General features: G+C 41.0%; 1 protein-coding gene across 1 annotated transcript in view; it reads right to left on the bottom strand.

The window, feature by feature from the left end:
* The window catches only part of LOC125236235, a 122,845-nt gene extending 102,935 nt beyond the window's left edge, over nt 1–19,910 (bottom strand). Inside the window, exon 1 of the mRNA XM_048142925.1 lies at nt 19,740–19,910. The gene's annotated coding sequence lies outside the window, so the exon portion shown is untranslated. The remainder of the gene's footprint in view (nt 1–19,739) is intronic.
* Nucleotides 19,911–22,731: the final 2,821 nt, after the last annotated feature.

Here is a 22,731-nt window from a genome sequence, read left to right as displayed (position 1 = left end):
TAAGCGTTAAAATATATGTTTAAGATCGGTGTTAAATGTCTATATATACTTAATACAATGCAAATTGATATATATATCATGGTCACCATTTTTACCTACCTAGATATTCACATTAAATGAAAACGGTAAAAAAAAGTACACAATCAGATTTATTTTCTGTGTAATATCGCTAATAACTGATCGCATCTGAGTGCACCACAAAGTTAATCTAACAATGTTTTCGGTTAACTATTTTGCTGTTAGCGAAAAGTGGGATAATGTACTTTATCTCATGATTTTTATAAGATATGAATACGATCGTATTTTTTTTTATCTATGTACATAATTACTATTTGATGCTTAATAATAATACCCAATAAAATATCAAAAAGGTCGAGTTATTGAATTATGTCCAGGGTACCTTACTTTTACTCCACTAAAAGTGATTGACGTAAAGGAATTGCCGTTCCGTTCCCAAGCAACTCACGTGCGACTACATCAATACACGTGTGTAAAATCCATTTGAACTTCAATTATATTCTCTATAAACACAGTTATTAATAACGTGTGCTATTAGTTATGTAAGTACCTATGTACTATTAATTATTATGGTATTTTTAATGACAGGTTTTTAATTTGTTTTGGATCACTTATGGATTCAACTCTCATTTGTAACATGTCATTAAAAAAAAAACGATGGCCCTGTAGCGGTAACTCGCTACCCGCTCCGCTCCGCTCATGACACTTAGACCGCCGGCTGGGCGCGCAGTCACAAAGCAGCGGCGCATACGTCACACGCCCCGCGCGCCGCGCGCATCACCCGCCGTCGCCACGGGGGCCGGATCGACGGGCCCCGCCACTTGCTCTCGGACCGCGTTCATATGCACCCGCGCGCTTGGTTTATATAGCTGCCGCTTACGCAAAAATCCAAATTGTAACGTTTAGTTTTATTTTTATTTAAATTTTAATATAATTTGAAGTTAACGTTGCTTTGCTTATTTATCGCTTCAACGACATCGTCCCTGCTTCGCAACAAAAGCTACGTGTAGTGACCTACCCGGTTTCTACAAATTGGTGACCCGAGACAAAGGAAGTGGACAGATTCGCCATCGGCAAGATCAACCTTTCGGACATGGCTAACGGATCGGAAACTGAGCAAAATACAGGCAGTGGTGCAGGCGGTTCAGGTATTCGAGCGACGGTTGGCAACGATGACGATGCAGGTACGGTACATTTGGGTGGTGGTCCAAGTGATGTGTTCCGGGTGGGTATGCGTGTTCCACCGTTTTATCCAAACGAGCCAGAGATTTGGTTCGCGCAATTGGAAAGTCAATTCTGTCTATCCGGCATCACTGTGGACGAGACTAAATACCATTTTGTGTGCGGGCAGCTCGATCCTGAGTACGCGGTCAAGGTCAAGGACATTCTTCGCAGTCCCCCAGCTACTGGCAAGTATGCTAAATTAAAGAGCGAGCTCATTCAACGGATTTCTGTCTCGCGGGAGAAGAAAACCCTACAGCTACTCCAGCATGAGGAGATTGGGGACAGGAAGCCCACCGAGTTTCTGAGGCACCTTACAGATTTAGCTGGACCGAACATACCACAGGAATTTATTCGGACTATTTGGACCAGTAGATTACCACCTAATGTACAGACCGTTGTTGCATTTCAGCCTACCTTGGACCTTGACACGTTGGCGGGCCTGGCAGACAAGGTCGTCGACGTAGCGCAGCCGTCCTACAGGGTTGCCAGCACCTCTGCGATCGCGCCAGGTACTGCTTTGGAACAGCGCGTAGAGGAATTGACACGGCAAGTAGAAAGTCTCCTTAAAATTCAAGGTCAAGGGCCTGGCTCATTCAATCGTCGCAGACGCTCTCGATCACATTCAAGGTCAAGAGGCCGATCCCGCTCCAGGCAGCGTCCCGAAGGCCATCCACACTGCTGGTATCATTTCACTTTTGGCGAGAAGGCGAAGACGTGCAAGCAGCCATGCAGCTACCATTCGGGAAACGCCCAGGGCGGCCACTAGTAGCGGCGAGCGACTGCCCATCAACAACAACCCGCCGCCTGTTCATCACTGACCGTTCGACGAAGGTGCAATACCTCATAGACACGGGTTCCGACCTGTGTGTATTTCCAAGGTCAGCTGTCCGGGGGGCATGTCCGAGAACGAAGTACCTCCTATTTGCTGCCAACGGCACAGAGATCGCTACTTTTGGGATCCTAAACCTACATTTAGATTTTGGTCTCCGGCGAGCATTCGAGTGGCGCTTTACGGTGGCTGACGTCTCAAAACCCATCATCGGCGTCGACTTTTTAGGATTTTACAACCTTCTTGTCGATGTCCGAAACCAGCGCCTGGTAGACGCTACTACCCTCCTCACGAGTCCAGCTACGGTTCCTGCCAGCAGCGAGGAAATATATTCCATACATATGATGGCCTTGGAAGGTACGAGTACGCCTTTCCGCGAGTTACTTCGTGAGTATCCAGACATTACCCGTCCAGCTGGTAAGCCGGGCACTCCAAAACATGGCACAGAGCACCACATCAGGACCACTTCAGGACCACCGGTCTCCGGCCGTCCGCGTCGCCTCGATCCAGAGAGACTGGCTATAGCAAAAAAGGAGTTTGAGGATATGGTCCGACACGGTACTGCTCGCAGATCAGAGAGTGCATGGTCCTCTCCACTACATTTGGCACGCAAAAAGAATGATGGCTGGAGACCGTGTGGAGACTACAGGGCTCTCAACGCACGAACCATACCTGATTGCTATCCGGTGCCGCACATACAAGACTTCGCTTACCAGCTGGCAGGTAAGAAGATCTTTAGTACCATAGACTTGGTTAAGGCGTACAATCAAATACCAGTTTTTGTCGACGATATACCGAAGACAGCTATCACCACGCCATTCGGATTGTTCGAGTTCCCATACATGACCTTTGGCCTCAGAAATGCAGCTCAGTAGGCCTAGCACATGATGGCCGCGGGAGTATGTCGCCGCGAGATAGATGACACGTCTTTGTCTAATTGTATTAATGACATAAGGACAGGTAGTCTATCTCGCGGCGACATACTCCCGCGGCCATCATGTGCTAGGCCTGCAGACATTCCAGCGCTTTCTTGATGAGGTGCTCAGGGGACTCGACTTCTGCTTTGGATACATCGACGACATAATCGTCTACTCAGAGTCGGAAGCTCAGCATCAGCAGCATCTCCGCCAGCTGTTCGGGCGGTTGCAGGACTACGGAATGCTGATAAACACAGCAAAGTGCGTCTTCGGTCAATCCAAGGTCACCTTCCTAGGGCACGCGGTATCCGCGCACGGCATCAGCCCTTTAGAGGATAAGGTGCAAGCCATCCAGGAATTTCCGGTACCTAAGGACACGAAGGAGTTAAGGAGGTTCCTGGGTATGATGAATTTTTACCGTCGTTTTGTCCCTGGTGCTGCAGCCTTACAAGCTCCTCTCCATTCACTACTTGGCGGTGAACAAACGAAGGGCTCCAGGCCAATCGAGCTGAATGCAGAGCAAATGGAGGCGTTTGAAACCTGTAAGTACAGACTGGCACAAGCAGCACTTCTAGCGCATCCAGATTCCAAGGCCGAGCTCGCGATTCAGACAGATGCATCGGACGTGGCGATTGGCGCTGTACTTCAACAACTTAGAGATGGCATATGGGAGCCATTAGCTTTCTTTTCGCGGAAGCTGAATGCAGCACAACGAAAGTACAGCCCGTACGACAGAGAGCTACTTGCAATTTACGAGGCAATTCGGTACTTTAGGTACATGGTGGAAGCACGTACTTTCAGAATCTATACTGACCACAAGCCACTTACATACGCATTCAGCACACGCAGGGACAACTGCTCACCACGTCAGTATAGGTATCTGGATTACATTTCCCAATTCACCACTGACGTCAGGTTCATAGCCGGCAGGGACAACGCAGTGGCAGACACTCTGTCACGAATTGAAGAACTTGCCTTTGCCCCTTTTGATTACCAGTCTTTAGCCCGCGACCAGGATGCAGACACGGAGTTGCAGGACCTACTCAGAGATGGTTCTTCGCTAGATCTTCAGAAGGTAACAACTCCGCACTCCAACGTACCAGTCTACTGCGACGTGTCGACTCCAGAGCCTAGACCATACATCACGCCAGCGTATCGGCGTCAGGTATTCAGCGCTCTCCACAATCTTAGCCATCCTGGTGTTAAAGGCTCGGTACGGTTGGTCACACACAGATATGTATGGCCTGGCGTGAGGCAAGACTGTCGACAATGGGCAAGGGAGTGTGTACACTGTCAGCGTTGCAAAATAACGAAGCATACTTCCTCACCAATCGGACAATTCAAGCCACCTCAAGCCCGTTTTCGACATGTCCATATTGACATTGTCGGTCCCTTACCCCCATCTCATGATTTCAGGTACTGCCTCACAGCCGTCGACCGCTTCACACGATGGCCTGAGGCGTACCCGTTGAAGGACATCACGGCGGAGACCTGTGCAGCCGCATTCCTGGCTGGCTGGGTTGCCCGCTTCGGTTGCCCTGAGCGCATCACAACGGACCGCGGCCGCCAGTTCGAGTCGCGCATGTTCCAGTCCTTGGCAAGTCTGATGGGCACCGAGCATCACACCACGACCGCATATCATCCAGCAGCTAATGGGTTAGTGGAACGTCTCCATCGCCAGCTTAAGGCCGCCATCACGAGCTACGCGTCACCATCATGGACTGAGGTGTTGCCATTAGTACTACTTGGGATCAGAAGCGCCTGGAAAGAGGATATCCAGGCGTCTGCAGCCGAACTGGTCTATGGCGAGCCACTCCGCTTGCCTGGGCAGTTCCTGACTTCATCGCCAGACCAGGTGGTTAACTACGAGGACTATGCCAGCCGGCTTGGTGCTCATATGGCAAAGCTAGTTCCCCAGCCGACGTCTCGCCATGGAACCCGACCATTCTACATTCCCAAAGACCTCAACACCGCCACGCACGTTTTCCTACGACAAGGTCCAGCAAGAAGACCTCTTCAAGCGGCGTACCTAGGGCCTTATAGAGTTGTGAGAAGAGGGCCTAAAACATACGTCCTGCAGGTGCAGGGTAAAGAAGTTACCGTTACCATAGATCGCCTAAAACCGGCTTATATGGCGAAGGAAGAGCAACCAGCACCTACTGATGTTCCAGATGATGGCAGAACCATCGAGCACGATACCGAGAGAAGAACGAAGAGCGGGCGAACAGTCAGGTTCCCGGATTACTATCGCCCGTAGTCACGGTCTCAGCGGGGGAGTACTTGTAGCGGTAACTCGCTACCCGCTCCGCTCCGCTCATGACACTTAGACCGCCGGCTGGGCGCGCAGTCACAAAGCAGCGGCGCATACGTCACACGCCCCGCGCGCCGCGCGCATCACCCGCCGTCACCACGGGGGCCGGATCGACGGGCCCCGCCACTTGCTCTCGGACCGCGTTCATATGCACCCGCGCGCTTGGTTTATATAGCTGCCGCTTACGCAAAAATCCAAATTGTAACGTTTAGTTTTATTTTTATTTTAATTTTAATATAATTTGAAGTTAACGTTGCTTTGCTTATTTATCGCTTCAACGACATCGTCCCTGCTTCGCAACAAAAGCTACGTGTAGTGACCTACCCGGTTTCTACAGCCCAAATAGTCATTGATTTATTTACTTTACAATACGTTCATAACGATAAATAAGGGGATACTATCCACCACTGGGACTCTTCCGACGTTTGAAACAAAATACCGCCTATCAATTTTACGTCCTTCAGTAAAGTCAAGGGTAACTGTATCCCTGCAGTGAGTGACGCCAACGAATTGAGAATTGGTTTTTCTTTGATATCGTATCGGATGTGCGAGTTTGACATTCATTGGATTGACAAACTCACAATCCTAATTTCGTTTACAAATTGATTTATGTTTTCTTTGAGTAACTCGCGATTTTAAAATGTCGTTTGTAAATGTTACTTTAGCGTGGAGTAAATTATGGAAAAGCAAAAAGCCCGCCAAGAGCGTGTCGGGCCACGCTCAGTGTAGGGTTCCGTAGTTTCTCGTATCTATTGTTTTCAAAGACTGTTCAACCTATCAAGTTCTAAATAATTTTCCTAGAAAGTCTTTATAAAGTTCTACTTCTGTGATTTTTTATTACTTTTTACTTTTTGGCTCTAAAGTTAGAGGGGGGGAGCGCATTATTTTTAACTTTTGTGCCCCTGAACTTTGAACTTTTTCGTTTCGTGGGCGTTTGTGCCATTCGGCTACGTACCCAGATTTAGACGGCGTGCGAACCCGTAAGCTAGTTTAGTTACATTGCGGGATGTTGTGGTTACATACAATCAAATACAGCTATCAAATACCGCAATGTAATAAAACTCGTATGCAAGTTGTCGTACCGTTTAAATGGGCACTTACTATTTACTCATCTCGGCCGTACTGATATAATTTAGTGAAAAGCAACTAGCGCGGCCAAGTTGTGTTCGAATGTATGGGAAATAAAAACAAATTAAATCCAGATAAGCTTTAATGTAGCATGGTACGTTAGGCACTGGTCCCACCGCGAGCTAGTAAACTATGAGCTATCGGCTATAAAAACGAACAAAAGATAAGCACTCCCGTGTAAATAAAAGAGACACGGCGATGTTTATAGTTACTCGCCCAGCGGTGAGCTATTAATATCGCCGTGTCTCTTTTATTTACACGGGAAAGCTTATCTTTTGTTCGTTTTTATAGCCGATAGCTGATAGCTTGCTAGCTCGCGATGGGACCAGTGCCTTAGGGTATGGTGCTTTGCGCACACTAGTGTCCCCTACCAACATCTCCTTTTAGCATGAAATAGGTCCCGGTTTACGGTTTTTCTTCATGTGTGAGGAAAGTAATAGAGTTAGAAAATAATGTCTATAAAAGAATTAGTCCTAAGTAGGTAAAAGCTTTTCTTAGTTTGGGGTTATATTGATCTGTGTAAGATGTCCCCACAATATTGATTAATTAATTTTAATAAACACAAAATTAAAATTTTGAAAAAACCCCTGTCCGCGACATAGTGGACCGATTTTCATGAAACATGGCTGAGAACACTCCCGACTAACTCAGCTTTCAACGAAAAAAACTAAATCTAAATCGGTTCATCCGTTCGGGAGCTACGATGACACAGACAGACACACACGCAGACCGACAGACAGACAAAGAAAAGATAGACTATTTTTATGCACATCACATGCCTATTTAATTCACTCACAAAATGCCCAAGTATTACATTTTCCCCACCAAAAGGATGTGTACGAGTATCTCGGCCTAGTGTGATTGACGCGTAAGGAATTGCGAGTCCCACCCGCCTTTGATCTTGACGGGTACGCGCGGAGAATTGAGAAAACTACTACATGTATATGTTACAAAAGGTTTGTTTTTCGTGTTAATTAACTGGATAACTGTTAAGTTTTGAACTGAAACATGTAAGTTAATTAAACGTTAGTAATTATAAAATTTAAATTTTGAAACATCCCCCGACCGCGACATAGTGGACCGATTTTCATGAAACAAAGAACACTCCGACTAACTCAGCTTTCAAACAAAAAAAAACTAAATCGGAATCAGTTCATCCGTTCGGGAGCTACGACGCCACAGACAGACACACACACAGACAGACAGACACGTCAAACTTATAACACCCCGTCGTTTTTGCGTCGGGGGTTAAAAAAACATTGATTTTATCCTCGTCTAGAGGTTACAAATAGATTTTCTTGAAACGTTTTCTATCGTAGTAATATTTTATTTTACCATGTATTGCTAAATTAGCTATGTTAAACGCTAAAATGATTATCTTAAGCAACTTTTATTTACCAAGGTCCATACAACAGCAATTCTCGAAAAGTTTGTACAAAAATTAAGGAAAAAGTTAAATTTGTTTTTATTAATTCCTATTTTGTTACCAAGATTTTGTTAATTAATTGAGATTTTATTAAGTTTTATTTCGTCATTAAGGTTCTCAAGAATCTATATTTTCTTAATTATAACAATTAACCTGTATATATCTTACGAAAGTCGACTTATATTATTTAATGTTAGTAACAAAAAAGGATCAATTAAAAATTTGCTGACGTGGCTATGTACAAAGTTGACGGGAACTGCTGACTTAAGAGATCATTTAATTCCAGAATTTAGCTCGTTCACGCTCCTTGACGAACGATACGTAGCAGGTTCTACCAATATCGTAGGTTGATATAAAATATGACTACAATATGCTACGAAACATGAACGTTACGATTGTACTCTTGGCTAGGGACCTGCTATCTAAATATTTGTTTTTATGCGTACAAAACTTTGACAAGTATTTTTTGGGTAAAGACGTAAATGGGCGATTCTCAGAGATGACGTTCGGTGCCTGATTTCGGTGCTGATTTTTATTTACTACTTTTTTGATATGTCAGTCTATTTACTAAAATCTAGCTTAAATATAAAAAATATTGGTGGTGGAGGCCTCCATTAGAACCTTATAGTTTGTGAGAAATCTGACATTTGAAAATCACCGAAATTATGTATGGGCACTGTAATCAATTTGCCCCACCGAAATAAATGTTTTACACATTCTTTCACATTTCAACTTTATATGTAAGTTATTATTCAATTTATTGATAATTTTCATTTTAATTCGATGACAGGTCATGTAAAAAGGCTCATAATCGAGCAATTTTACTCAATTTAAGATGGTAATATACTAGTCATTATTGAGTAGTGAATATTGTACCCATAGTATGGCCTAATTTGCTTACAAAAATTGTTTTATGTTTTTACAAAGCATATCCTAGTATTTAAATATGAAATGTTAGAAAATAATGCACAATAAACCAGTTTACAACGTGGCAATCGAAGTCGGTGGTCACTTTTTTTGATATCGGTGGTCAAAAAATCCACCGAAACCACGGAAATCAACACCACTGATATCAAATTTTATCGCTTTTTTGGAGATAACTGCAATAGCATACATGATACAGAGGAGATGTCATAATGACGAAATAACATACTTTCAAGGATTTATAAATCTAATGTTTAATTTGTTTATTTTTTGTATGTCTTTTGTATTTTTTTTTTGTAAGTCATGTTTTGTATTTTGTAGTTTCACAGTGCCTTGGTGTAAACTGTAATGCTGTGTTACTTTTTTGATTAAATAAATAAATAATAAATAAATAAGTACCTTACGTAACGACCAATGCACTAAAACTGTGGGAGTAAATTGAACCACCGAATCTTAAAAATCATGGGACCAAACTCACTGAATGACTGAGAAACCTTTAAAAAGCCTCCTTTATAAAACGGTACTGCATCTCCTCTGCACTGATTGGTTAAAACCTAGCTAAAAGATACTATATTTGTGTATCTACTAATTTGTAAGAGTACTGTCATGTTTAACAAATTACACCGAAATCAGTCACTAGCCCGGGACACATCGTAAATTTGTCTTTACTCGATGAGTTTAGCTAACATATTATTTTAATATAGAACATATGATAGATTAACTAATACCTTAAACGTGAATATCTATAACCACTGCGATCAACAACTTCATCTTGAGTTATGATTTTTTGTTTTGCAAATTCTGGGTGCGGGACACGCCCACCGAAGGTCATTTTCCACATTTAATATTTTATTACTTATAGTATACAAATAATAAATAAATAATTTTATAGTGTTTCAAATAGAACAGAGGCTAAAGATTATGCCTGAATTAATTCAGATTTTTAGAACAGTCCGTTCTGACGTTTTTTGCCCCGGACACGTAATAACGCGCCTCCCGAGAAATGCCCAAATAACTAAATAGTCAATATCACCCATGACATAAAAATGGATCGATTCACAGCTCATTCATCAAAATTTGTTTGATACCTGTGACACTGCGGGGGAAAATAAACCTTCTGATAATGATATAAAAGGCGCTGGTTTAATTTAGGTAGTTTATTCACAGAAAATCAGAAGCAGAATGAATATAAAATCAAAAGTCAAAAGTAAAAAAGAACATAGGTATAAAAAACCGGCCAAGTGCGAGTCGGACTCGCGCACCGAGGGTTCCGTACAATTTAATACCTCTACGCGTTTATGAGGAAATGGGTAGTAAGGTTAAAATTATTAAAAAAAAATATATTATGTGATGTAACTAAAAATTTATGGTTTTCGTAATTTTTCCTTTATCTATGCTATAAGACGTTGCTTCGTACCAAATTTCAAGATTCTGAGTTCACGGGAAGCACCCTGTAGGTTTTGATTCCCTTGCAAGTGTCGAAAATTTGCGGCATAAACGGCTGTATCTTTTGATTGCGTTGGCTTAGAAGTTTGATTTTTTCACAGCTTCAAGGGACAGTAGACCTGAGTAATTGATATAAATTTCAGCTTCATACCTCCACGCGTTCCTGAGAAAAAGGGTCTTGACAGACGGACGGACGGACAGACGGACAACAAAGTGATCCTATAAGGGTTCCGTTTTTTCCTTTTGAGGTACGGAACCCTAAAAACAATAAAATTCAAATATATAAAAAAGTAAATCCTTCCAAAAAGGTGCGTCGTCGACATTTACCCCTTTTTAGGGTTCCGTAGTCAACTAGGAACCCTTATAGTTTCGCCATGTCTGTCTGTCCGTCCGTCCGTCCGTCCGTCCGTCCGCGGATAATCTCAGTAACTGTTAGCACTAGAAAGCTGAAATTTGGTACCAATATGTATATCAATCACGCCAACAAAGTGCAAAAATAAAAAATGGAAAAAAATGTTTTATTAGGGTACCCCCCCTACATGTAAAGTGGGGGCTGACATTTTTTTTCATTTCAACCCTAACGTGTGATATATTGTTGGATAGGTATTTAAAAATGAATAAGGGTTTACTAATATTGTTTTTTGATAATATTTATATTTTCGGAAATAATCGCTCCTAAAGGAAAAAAAAGTGCGTCCCCCCCCCTCTAACTTTTGAACCATATGTTTAAAAAATATGAAAAAAATCACAAAAGTAGAACTTTATACAGACTTTCTAGGAAAATTGTTTTGAACTTGATAGGTTCAGTAGTTTTTGAGAAAAATACGGAAAACTACGGAACCCTACACTGAGCGTGGCCCGACACGCTCTTGGCCGGTTTTTTTTATTAAAGAGGGAGCTTCACCAGCTTCCGCAGGGGCCGCCGCAAAGTGCCTCCCGTAGTGTGCACATCCGCAACTCTAATCACCCCGTCAGGACCAGGGAAGACTGCTGTGACGCGCCCACGGGGCCAGGAACCTCTGGGAGTATTGCCGTCCGCAATGAGTACTAGGACTGTACGAACTACGAGGCAGGTGTAAAGGGCGACGTATCTTTTTTCACGCCTTCGACCAACGGAGACTTGTACTGGGCCGAAGTAATCCAGCCCTGTAAATGAGAATGGCCGTTTGTGATGCCCAAGGCGAGCTTCTGGAAGATCTCCCGTCACGGGTTGAAACTGCTTAGCCCGGCGTATTCGGCAAAATAGACAGTTGTAGGCAATGTTGCGGACGGTACTTCTCAAGGACAGAAGGTGATAATCTTGTCGCATCTCGTTAACTAAGGTCTCTGTGTTCCCGTGGGCAGCCTTGCGATGATGATGCTCGACAAGCAGGCGCACAGCTGGATCTTTGCCATCCAGCACAATGGGGTTTTTCATTTCGTCACGGACGCACGACGCTGCTCCTATACGGCCGGACAAACGCATAAGTCCGTCGTCTCCCATTGTCACCGAAAGCTTCGATAAACGGCTGGTGCGTGGCAAGAGCTGGGCGGGATGGCTATCTAGGCTGGCCATCTCCTCAGGAAATGTGTTCAACTGCGACTGGCGTAGAATGTAAACCTCTGCAAGACGTAGCTCTGCGGCGGTCAGTGCCGTGACAGAGTCGCGCACAGAGCGCGGGGTGGGGGTGGCAAACTGTTGCCATTGGTTGGACGGCTGAAACACAAAGGTACACACACCCCCCTCCAAGTGGACTAAATTGTTGACATTAAGACCCCTTCTAGATAAGCAATGGATTCTAAGTAATGTCAGGTACTTATGAGCTATGGCTGTTGTCCGTACCAGTTTCAACCAAGAACTGAATCGCTTAGGATCGGCTGAAACTGGCTGGCGCCTTTGAACGTCACTAATGAGGTGAACTAAATCAGGGCGCGCTGCACGTTTGCTCTCTTCTTCCATGCCTGGATACTCTGGGGAGCTGGGCTCACTGGGCCATTCTGAAGAGAGCAAAAATTCAGGACCCGATATCCAACGCGACTCCCTTAATTCCAATATTAAACCCGATTGTATCGGAAACGGGTTGCCAGATAAGCCCAAGTGTCCGCACAGGTGTAGTGAGTCGACCAAGATCAACATCCACGTCGTTGCTAGCTACAGGGACGTCAGCCAAGCTCTCTTTTGGCAGCAGACGTAGCGCAGAGGGATTGTTTGACGTCCAAGCACGCATCTCAAAGCCAGCATTTCTATGGATGTCGTTGATCTCGACGGCAAGTTTTGCGGCCTCGTCAACGTCATTTAAACTGATTATACAATCATCCATATAGTGATCAGCTATAATGGCTCGAGCTGCGTCTGGCAAACGCTCCTGCCATTCCACTGCGTTCTTGTTTTTAATAAAGATGGCAGTGAAAGGGCTGGAAGAGGCACCGAAAATCATCGATGACATACGATATCATTATTTTTAAAATCGGGACTTAATCGCGTATAACTACATATTAAACTGACCTCCAACGTTTCAAGGACGGCGTTGTCCCCGTGGTCTCGGAGAAGACTGGCTTGAAATGACATCAACACCTTCTGACATACGATATGTCATGATGGGGTCTTTGGGCGAGTCGCGCCACAAAAACCTTTGTGCATCGCGATCCTCTGCTCGGATCTTCACCTGGGGAAACATTTCGCGGATGTCGCCAGTCAGGGCGACTTTCCCCTCTCTGAACCGGAGCAGGATTCCGAGCAGAGGCTGCAACAAATCGGGACCTTTCAGTAGGAGCGAATTTAGTGAAACACCGTGACTTTTAGCTGCAGCATCGTGTACGACTCTCAGCTTATTTGGTTTATTAGGATTAGTTACGCCGAAATGTGGTAACACCCAAACTGGCAACTTGGCGCTGGGCTCTGATGAGCACAGTTCAGTGTAACCTTTCCGCAACATATCGTGAATATTTTCTCGATAACGAGCGGCATACTGAAAATCACGGGCCATTTTCTTTTCAAGACTAAGAAACCTAGATAAGGCTAGCTTGCTACTGTCAGGCACAGATAAATTGTCCGACTTCCAAAGTAAACCGACTTCAAAATGTCCGTTAGGCAGGCGATGCGCGGTATGGTCTAGAATTTGGACAGCGCGTTCGTCATCGGTGCTGCGCGCTTCTCGTTTCGAAATGCCAATTGAGTCTAAATTATACTGCTCGCGAATCAATTGCTCTAAAACAGAGCGATCGCTGACATCTGCTACTGGGGGCTCGCTGATAAATGCGTGATTGACAGATTCGACTGAAGCGGTTTTGCTGCAACCAAAGGCAAATAAAACCCACCCTAATTCGGTTTTGATAGCGACCGGTTCTGTCTTAGTACCCTCGCGTATGGCCCTAGGAATGCTAAGATACCAATGATCGAGACCGACAATGATTGATGGTTGTATGTTGCCATAACAGAACTCATCCGCGATATCTGAGAGGTAAGGATATTTAAGCACGCTAGACCTATAGGGAGTTTGAGACGCGAGACCTAAACCCTTCATCGCGCGCGCTTTACTGATAATGTGCGTATCCTTACCATGGCGGCCTTTAATTTCGAAGTCGACATATTGCACAGACGCATCCTTACCTAACCCGCCTACACAGTCTAGCCTCATGTGCCTCTGAGGCCCAATGGCACCTATTTTCGCGGCGATATCTTGTTCTATGAACGAACCCGTAGCCCCGTCGTCTAACATAGCGTACGTATTCACAGAACCTAACGGACCGGACACTGTTACGGCTACGATCTTCAATAACGGACGAGGAGGCACCGTCTGAGCTGAAGACCCCGCGGCAACTGAAGCCGATGCATGAGTCAGGATCTCCTTTGAGTCGACATCGTATGATGTAGACTCGCTAGTGACAGGAGATGCTGCGACGTGGGCGGCAGGGGCTCGCGGTACGGCGCTAGAAATTCCCGCTGCCGGCTCCTCATCTTCCACTTCAATATGCGCGGCTGCAGAACGCTCGTAATTCGGATTGTGCAATAACTCGTGGTGACGGAACGTGCATCCGTCAATGTCACAAGACTTCTTCGCCTTACAAAAATTAAACCTATGCCAACCTACTTTGAGACATCGATGACAAACTTTTTTCTTTTTAATCAAAGTCCATCTGTCATCGATTGACATTGATTTGAAGTCGTCACATTGAATTAAATCATGCGGTTTTTCACATACGACGCATGATTTAATTTTAGTTGCAGTCGCCGATGAATTCAATTTAGCGTTATTCCGCGATGTTGAATTTGACTTTACAGATTATTCAGACTATTCATAAGACATACAACTCTTGTTACTATTTTGCTGATAAATCTTAAAATTATAAGTAACAACCCTTATTTTGAAAAAGACCCTGCCTCTATTTATCCCGCTAAGGTATTTTTTAACCAATTTATATATGATTTACAATCTAAGAATCGTACCTTGATTTTTTAGCGCCACCTATTAAATATTATCATAACTACACTGATGATGCCTACAAAAATTTTTTTTTTTTCAAAATGTGTATTGACGTGGTAATTATGATATTAAAATAAAGAAGCCTGTCAATTATTCCTATAAAACAAAACACGCAAAAATATTTGGGGAAAATATGATTTTGACCACTTCTAGGCTACGAACAGCGCCATCTAGTTTTAAGCCTAAAAGGCCCATACATTTAAGGGCTACGTTTCTTTGTATGGGCTTTTTATGTCCCGTATTATAATTATGGTCCTTGATACTAACGGATAATTACAAAGGTAAAAATATCCTGTGTCCTTCATTGATATTCAAACTATCGCTGACTATTGCTGTCCCAATTTTAAACTAAATCGTTTAAGCGTGAAACACATTATGTATTTCGGCACTTTTCGGGAGTAGTCAAAATAGTTGTTTGTTTTACAAAAGTAGTTATTTAATCCGAACAAGGGAAAGATTGCAGTATTGAACCGTGAGCGTCTATGTCTAAAATTGGAATATTGAGCGGGGCGAGAATTTCAAGGAACGAAAGTTAAAACTTTTGCCACCGAGTATTACCACTATACTTTTTAACACTTTAAGTTCTCGCGCTTTGTACACATATTTAAAGTCACACACAGGTCGAACGCGATTAATTAACATTATTTTTACCTTTTTTCCCAACGTTTCGGCCAGGTTGCACTGGCCGTGGTCGCGGAAGACTCTTCCGCGACCACGGCCTGTGTGTGACTTTAAATAACTATACTTTTTGACCACTCCAACACGACAAAAATACCAAAAGTAATGTCAAACTAAATGAAATCCATTACTTTCATCATCATCCTCCTTGCGTTATCCCGGCATATTGCCACGGCTCATGGGAGTCTGGGGTCCGCTTTGACAACTAATCCCAAGATTTGGCGTAGGCACTAGTTTTACGACAGCGACTGCCCTCTGACCTTCCAACCCGAAGGGTAACTAGGCCTTATTGGGATTAGCCCGGTTTCTACACGATGTTTTCCTTCACCGAAAAGCGACTGGCAAATATCAAATGACATTTCGCACATTAGTTCCGCAAAACTCATTGGTACGAGCCGGGGTTCGAACCCGCGACCTCCGGATTGGAAGTCGCACGCTCTTACCGCCAGGCTACCAGCGCTATTAAATTCATCAGTTTATTTAACATAATAATTTTTTTAATTGTAACATAGGGTACCTAGTACCTACAAAATGTAAGCGAGTTATATTAGCAAGCTGTGTTTGCCTGTAATTGGGTGAATACTACGTCATGTTTTTTTTTGTGCTATTATTTAGGTTTAAAGATATTTATTCTCATAAAAGACATACAAGTCACTTACACGAGAACAGAATTTCAAAGTAAAAATAATCTTATTTACGGTAGCATACAAAGTCGCTCAAGTTAAAAGGTACACGCTCACGCAACTTTTTTTTAAGGCGGGTAGTGGTTTAAAATGTGTTGCGATAATTTAATTTTAAAGGTGTTGAATGAGCCTGTGTCTCTTAAATCAGACGGTAACTTATTATAAAGCTGTGCACCTTCATACGTAAACATTTTTTTTCCTGAGTTCTTATCTTGGGCAACACAATGAAACTCGCACGGCGAGTAGTTCGTTTAGATATTTGTTTCTTCGTCATAAAGGCTAAAAGTTAGTATGGAGTGTGCTATTTAATATTTTCCTAACAAGAATGCTAGTACTATAGATATACAGTTGTTTAATGTTCATCAGGCCAGTTTCTGCGTAAATACGCGTGGTTGGTGTTAGACGGTGATAATTAAATATAATTTTGATTATTTTGTTTTGTAGTATTTGCAAAGAAGTAAGTTTGGTTTTGACAGCGCTACCCCACAGCTCATTCAAGTAAAGTAAGTGTGGTTTAATTAGGGAATTATATATGGTGTAGCGTAGCTTATGTGGAATACAACTTGATATTCGTCGTAAAGTTCATATACCAAAATTGGCAAACATTTATGAATAAATAAATAATTTATAATCATAAAATTATCATTTAAAGATTAGGTAATCCTTTCAGCTACCTTTGGGCATCAAGTCTTATTATTTTTCACTCTTGTGAACAAAATGCAACTTCCAATAGTTATCGAAGTATAAAGAGAGCCTTTACCAGTTGGTGTATTGAAAATAAATTTTACGTAAAAGTATCTATTCGGATTCGATTTATATCGGAGTTACAAAGTGATATTGACCGGAACCCTATTCCAGTGTAATGTGTGTCATTGAGAGAAGACATTGAGTAATCATGTGTCGTCCGAAGACTGACATGGCGGACATATTGTCCAGATGCTCCTTTCTATGTTAATATTACTTATTTTATATGTAAGACAAAAAGTCCGCAGACTATTGTTTTTAGTGGAATGAAATAAGACAAAAACGAAAAAAAATTACATGTCAATGCGTCCTCTTTGTTTGAATTTTTTATTTGTTACATCGTATTTGTAGATATTTTGATAATCACTACAATGTAGGTAGAATGTTATAGAGGAATAAACTTATTTTTATTCGATAATGGTCATTTCTATGTTTCCTGGCTTGGCGCAGTCGGTAGGTTTTTTTCGAAATAAATTTATTATTTAAACATAATTCTTAAAGAGAATGACCATATACGAGGTCAAAAATTAGCTTATAATTTGATATGCGTTGTACATGTCAGTGTCAACCAAAGAGGATCGAGTATAATAGAGAGTTACTGTCGAAGTAAAATGTGTGCACAGTGCACAGACTGCCATCTCTGGACACAGGCTTAAAACTTTTGAACCTAAGTTTTGACAATTTGGCCCATATTCTTCGGTTGATTTGTTTTAAAATGTCAAATATTAATATTAGCGCCATCAAGCTGAGCGTACCCCAAAGGTGTAATTCCAACAAATAAAGTCTAAGAAAAAAACGTACCACAGTACCATACAGAAAAAGGTACGGTGGCCTAGATATCATTACACCTTTGGGGTACGCTCAGCTAGATGGCGCTAATATTAATATTTGACATTTTGACACATATCAAGCTAAGAATATGGGCCAAATTGTCAAAACTGAGGTTTAAAAGTGTCAAGAGATGGCAATCTATGCACTGTGATTACACATTTTACTTCGACAGTAACTCTCTATAATACTCGATCGAAGAAACGTTATATGTCTTTTGACCCTTTAATATCCGATGTACATGAATAGTACCTACTACTACTGCTACTATTTAGTTTCATTACCCGTCATACAGTTTTTACTAGTACGGAGGAATTGTTTCCTACCCTATTATTATGTACAACATACCCACTGTAAAGTTATAATTATTTATTAAGGAAATATATAAATTGAAATTGATTATTTCGCCTAGCAATAGTTTTGTTTTATTAAAAATATGTTACCACCTATACGGGAGAGCGGTGTCTATTGACACTAGTGTCATTTGTATGCTTAAAAAGAGGCACCAGCCCAGTTGTAATAACGATTTTTGTGTTACCACAATAAACATTTTTTCATTTTTCATTTTCAGTAAGTATCTAGACTTACTTTCTTACGATCATTAATGTTCAAATTAGCCACTTAGTCGCATGTGTAGATAAGTTATTGAGCAAAGGACATTGAGTGATCATGTGTCGTCCGTTGTCCGACATCTTGGACAAATTTTTCCGATACTCCATTAATAATTTTGAACATTGGACGGAAGTTCCTAATTTACTTCTTTCACTTGGTCTTTTTTTTGTACGATTTTTTTTGCTTTCAGTTTAACTCGACATATTCGAAAGTGGATTGTTAGGATTGTAGCAAATGGAAATACGAGATCTCTGTATATATCTCTGGGAAACAGGTGTGAGTGTAGTGTATGTTTATGTATGTCGACATATTTGCTTTTGTATGCCCGAATATTCTTATCTACAGTTTTGAATTCGAAATAGACGAACTAGTGATTTTATATTTTTCAAAATGCGCAACAATACGAACTAAATTGTTTTTATTTTCTATTTGTTTGCTTATCGCGAGGTGTACACGTACTGCTCACTAGTGATAGTCGCTAGTGATGTCCAGTTCTCATTAATATTCCCTAAAAAAAATATTCCCGGGAACAGCTCACTACTGATCGTTGCGCTTTTAAAGTATGATTTTTGTTGCACTTCGCAGGTATGCCAGAAATATAATGAAAGCTTTTTTCTAAAAATTAGAAACTAAAATATAAAACAAAGGCATAATACCAAACTATTCTTTTTATACAAAATAACCGTTTCTTGAAATCTCTTTGCTTAAATCTGACACGTGTGTAATATTGTCTTCGGCTACCGCGATAGTTACTCATGAAATAAAACTATGGAAACGGATTAAATCGCGTATAATGAATTTAAAATTCATCCCGACGTTTCGAACTCTTTACAGCGTTCGTGGTCAACGGGTGACTGAGGAAAAATTACAATGTGCAAAAGCTACCCACATACAAGAAATATTAACGAACCATGACCACAAATAATATAGATTTTTAAGGCAGGTTCACACACTATTATCGGGATGAATTTTAAATTCATGATACGCGATTTAATCCGTTTCCATAGTTTTACTTCCTGACAAGTGTGTTCAATAAAAAAAAGAAAAATATCGTACTAGTATTTTTTTTAAACTATGTAAATCTTATTCGCAAAAATTTACATTAATGGATAACAATTACAAACACTTTACTGATAAATACCTATTAATAGATAATACATAAATTAGCTAAAATATATTTTGTTATTGTTGAGGAAAAATATCCAGGCTGTTTTTAACAAACTTGCTTCCAACGTTTTATATTAACTAAAATTAAATACAAATCGACACCTTCGTAAAATATTTTTATCCTATTTAAAGTTTTAAGTAAATAATATTTAAGTCATTATTTTATTTTTAACATAAAAAGCTGTTTAAGTTTTCTTAAAAATATATTCACTTATTTATTACTGATGAGTGTCGGAATATATTAACCACAAAATTACTAAATAGTACTAATGCTGTGATGTCTCTTTTAAATTTTTATTCGCAAATATTAAATATTATAATAAAATAATTATCAAACCTACCTTTTATTCAGTAAAATCACGACACTTCACAAATCACAGAATAATCCACAGTTAAAAGTCAAACACTATCAACGAAAATAAACACAAATCACTCCACCAAAAGTTTTGCCGCGATCCGTTAAAAAATCACGCACGCATTCCAAATTCAAAAATCGCGATCTTCCATCGTCAAGAAACGAAACGTCCGACCGCGACGAGAAATGGAAACGCACTAGCGTTTGTTCGGGGTGGTAGAAAGAGACAGCGAATCGCGAATCTATAGAGATACGTGAAACATGGGGGCCTATTCCGTTCGACATGGAGCCTGTTTGTCAATGACTCAGCGTTCGGGATTCGATGACAATGAAGTTTGATGAGTTTTTTGACAAAGTGCTTTCGTTGTTTCTAGCTGACAAATGTCAGGTGCAACGGTTAGCTTTGAAAGCGGAGTGCTACGATTGGATGATTGTTTGTAGGGGTTTTAAATGTTTTTCGTTTGCAAACACGGTGGTGAGGAGTGTTTATGTACGAGTTTATGTGTTGTTTACATTTATATAACGCGTATTTCAATATAACCGCAATATGAATCGATATCTTGGTTTTCGTATTTTACAAAGTACATGAAAAATTAATTAATAACACAGGTTTATACCTATTCAATTTTCGAGAAGCAATATACTGGGTAGTTGCTGCGATACGTTTAACGTTTTAAATTGAAATAAACAACATATTGATGATGTCAAAATAGATTTGATAATCTTTTACTGTGAACATTATTCAAACCTAAAAGAAAAGTAGACCTACACTGTAAAAATATACATTTACTAATTTCCTTTACTTCGTTCCCCGGTTCCATCAAAAAGGATCACGGGTCTCTTTAAACAGCCTAATCCAAAGTCTTAACGCACTAAATTTAACGAAAACGTCTGACCTTCTTGCTCCGATGAAACTAGGCCGTAACCGGATTAGTAGGGCTTTCTCGCGTTTTCCTTAACTATGAGTTTTCACATTATTCGATCCGATATCGGATGTCGGACCGATATCCCATACATTACAGGCGCCATCTTGAAATGTTCCGCAGTCAACTAGGAACCCTTAGTGCGTTTTCACATTATCCGATCCGATATCGGATGTCGGACCGATATCTAAGACATTGTAGGCGCCATCTTGGATTTTTTCTATTAAAATTCTTCCGACATCCGATATCGGATCGGATAATGTGAAAACGGCCTTAGGGCCTTATCACACTTGCGATTTGCGGGCGATTTGAAAGCGAAACGAACGCGCAGCGAGTTCGCCGCGAGTGCGCAGCGAGTTCGCCGCGTCTAGAGTCGAGACCTCATGCTGTATTCATCAGCAAAATGAATTTCTAAATGATAATCTCAGTAACCGTTAGCACTAGAAAGCTGAAATTGGTACCAATATGTATGTATAATATCATAATAGGTATAATATGTATATCAATCATGCCAACAAAGTGCAAAAATAAAAAATGGAAAAAAATGTTTTATTAGGGTATTTAGGGTACTCCCCCTACATGTAAAGTGGGGACTGATATTTTTTTTCATTCCAACCCCAATGTGTGATATATTGTTGGATAGGTATTTAAAAATGAATAAGGGTTTACTAAGATCGTTTTCGTAATATTAATATTTTCGGAAATAATCGCTCCTAAAGGAAAAAAAAGTGCGTCCCCCCCCCCCCTCTAACTTTTGAACCATAAGTTTAAAAAATATGAAAAAAATCACAAAAGTAGAACATTATAAAGACTTTCTAGGAAAATTGTTTTGAACCTATCAAGGTTCAGTAGTTTTTGATAGGTTTAGGAAAATACGGAAAACTACGGAACCCTACACTGAGCGTGGCCCGACACGCTCTTGGCCGGGTTTTTTTTAAATAAAAGATAAGGACGTAAGTAAGTGACGAGTTTTCGCCTACATCACAATTTATAAGTTAGGAACAGCGGGGTAAATCTCGACTGGGGAGCAATTGTAACTGATCCAGTTTTTCCATTATTACACTGTGATGTTGAGTTCTACGTGTATCCACTGAAAACGCCTATCATATAATTATAACCGGTGAACATTCTATTTAATAATGCAAACATTGTGAAACATGGAAAAAATGGATCAGTTACATTTGCCCCTAGTCGAGATTTGCCCCGCTACCTTACTCATGTAGTGAAATTAGTAACCTACCACCGTACAGGGCTTTTTCATGACCCAACCAAATAAATAATAATATTTACTAAACATCCAATCAAGGCTTTGAATAAGTAAATATTTTTTAAACACGTGTAACATACACAAAGCCACGTGTAACAAATACACGTGGATCTATATTGGCCTAATTTTATTCTATTACATACTTAAATAGTTTCGTGGTCGCCCAAATCTAATGTTTATTTGTCTCTTTTTTATGTACCTCTTGTAGGCTTGTTTTTTTTTATTATTACAAGCTTTTATTTAACTTGCCTTGTTAGTATGTTAGTTTGGGTCAAAACGTAGTAGATACATTTGACCCACTTCCCGGTTTCCGATTGAGCTGAAATTTTGCACACATATGTAAATCCCGTGACAATGCAATATTATGGTATCATGGAGCTAGTCTGATGGTGGAGCAGAAAGGTGGTCATAGGCGGGTCACATGTTATGAAACATCGTATCGCAATGCGAATTGGTTACGTGATCGCGACGACCTCGCTCGCAAATCGCAAGGGCCCTAAATTCTCAAGTGAGTTATTTTATCCCCTATTTCGCTATCCCTACAATCGCATACGAATCGCAAGTTGAGTGAACTTGTTAAAATGACATTTGATATTTGTGATGTTACAAACGGGTATTCTTAGATTTCGCTGGAAGAGATGACAGCCACAGATTATGCCCGACTGATCCTTGTATGTTACGCACAACCCAAAAATAGAGACTAAGAAATAGTACGGGGTTTCGAGTCTTATGAATTTGTATTAATTGAAGTAATAAATCAAATAAACTATGTAACTAATAATAAATAA

This window comes from Leguminivora glycinivorella, chromosome 2 (assembly GCF_023078275.1).
Source record: "Leguminivora glycinivorella isolate SPB_JAAS2020 chromosome 2, LegGlyc_1.1, whole genome shotgun sequence".
Lineage (NCBI taxonomy): Eukaryota > Metazoa > Arthropoda > Insecta > Lepidoptera > Tortricidae > Leguminivora > Leguminivora glycinivorella.
The sequence above is the reverse complement of the archived record's forward strand: the minus strand, read 5'-3'. Positions and strand labels throughout refer to the sequence as shown.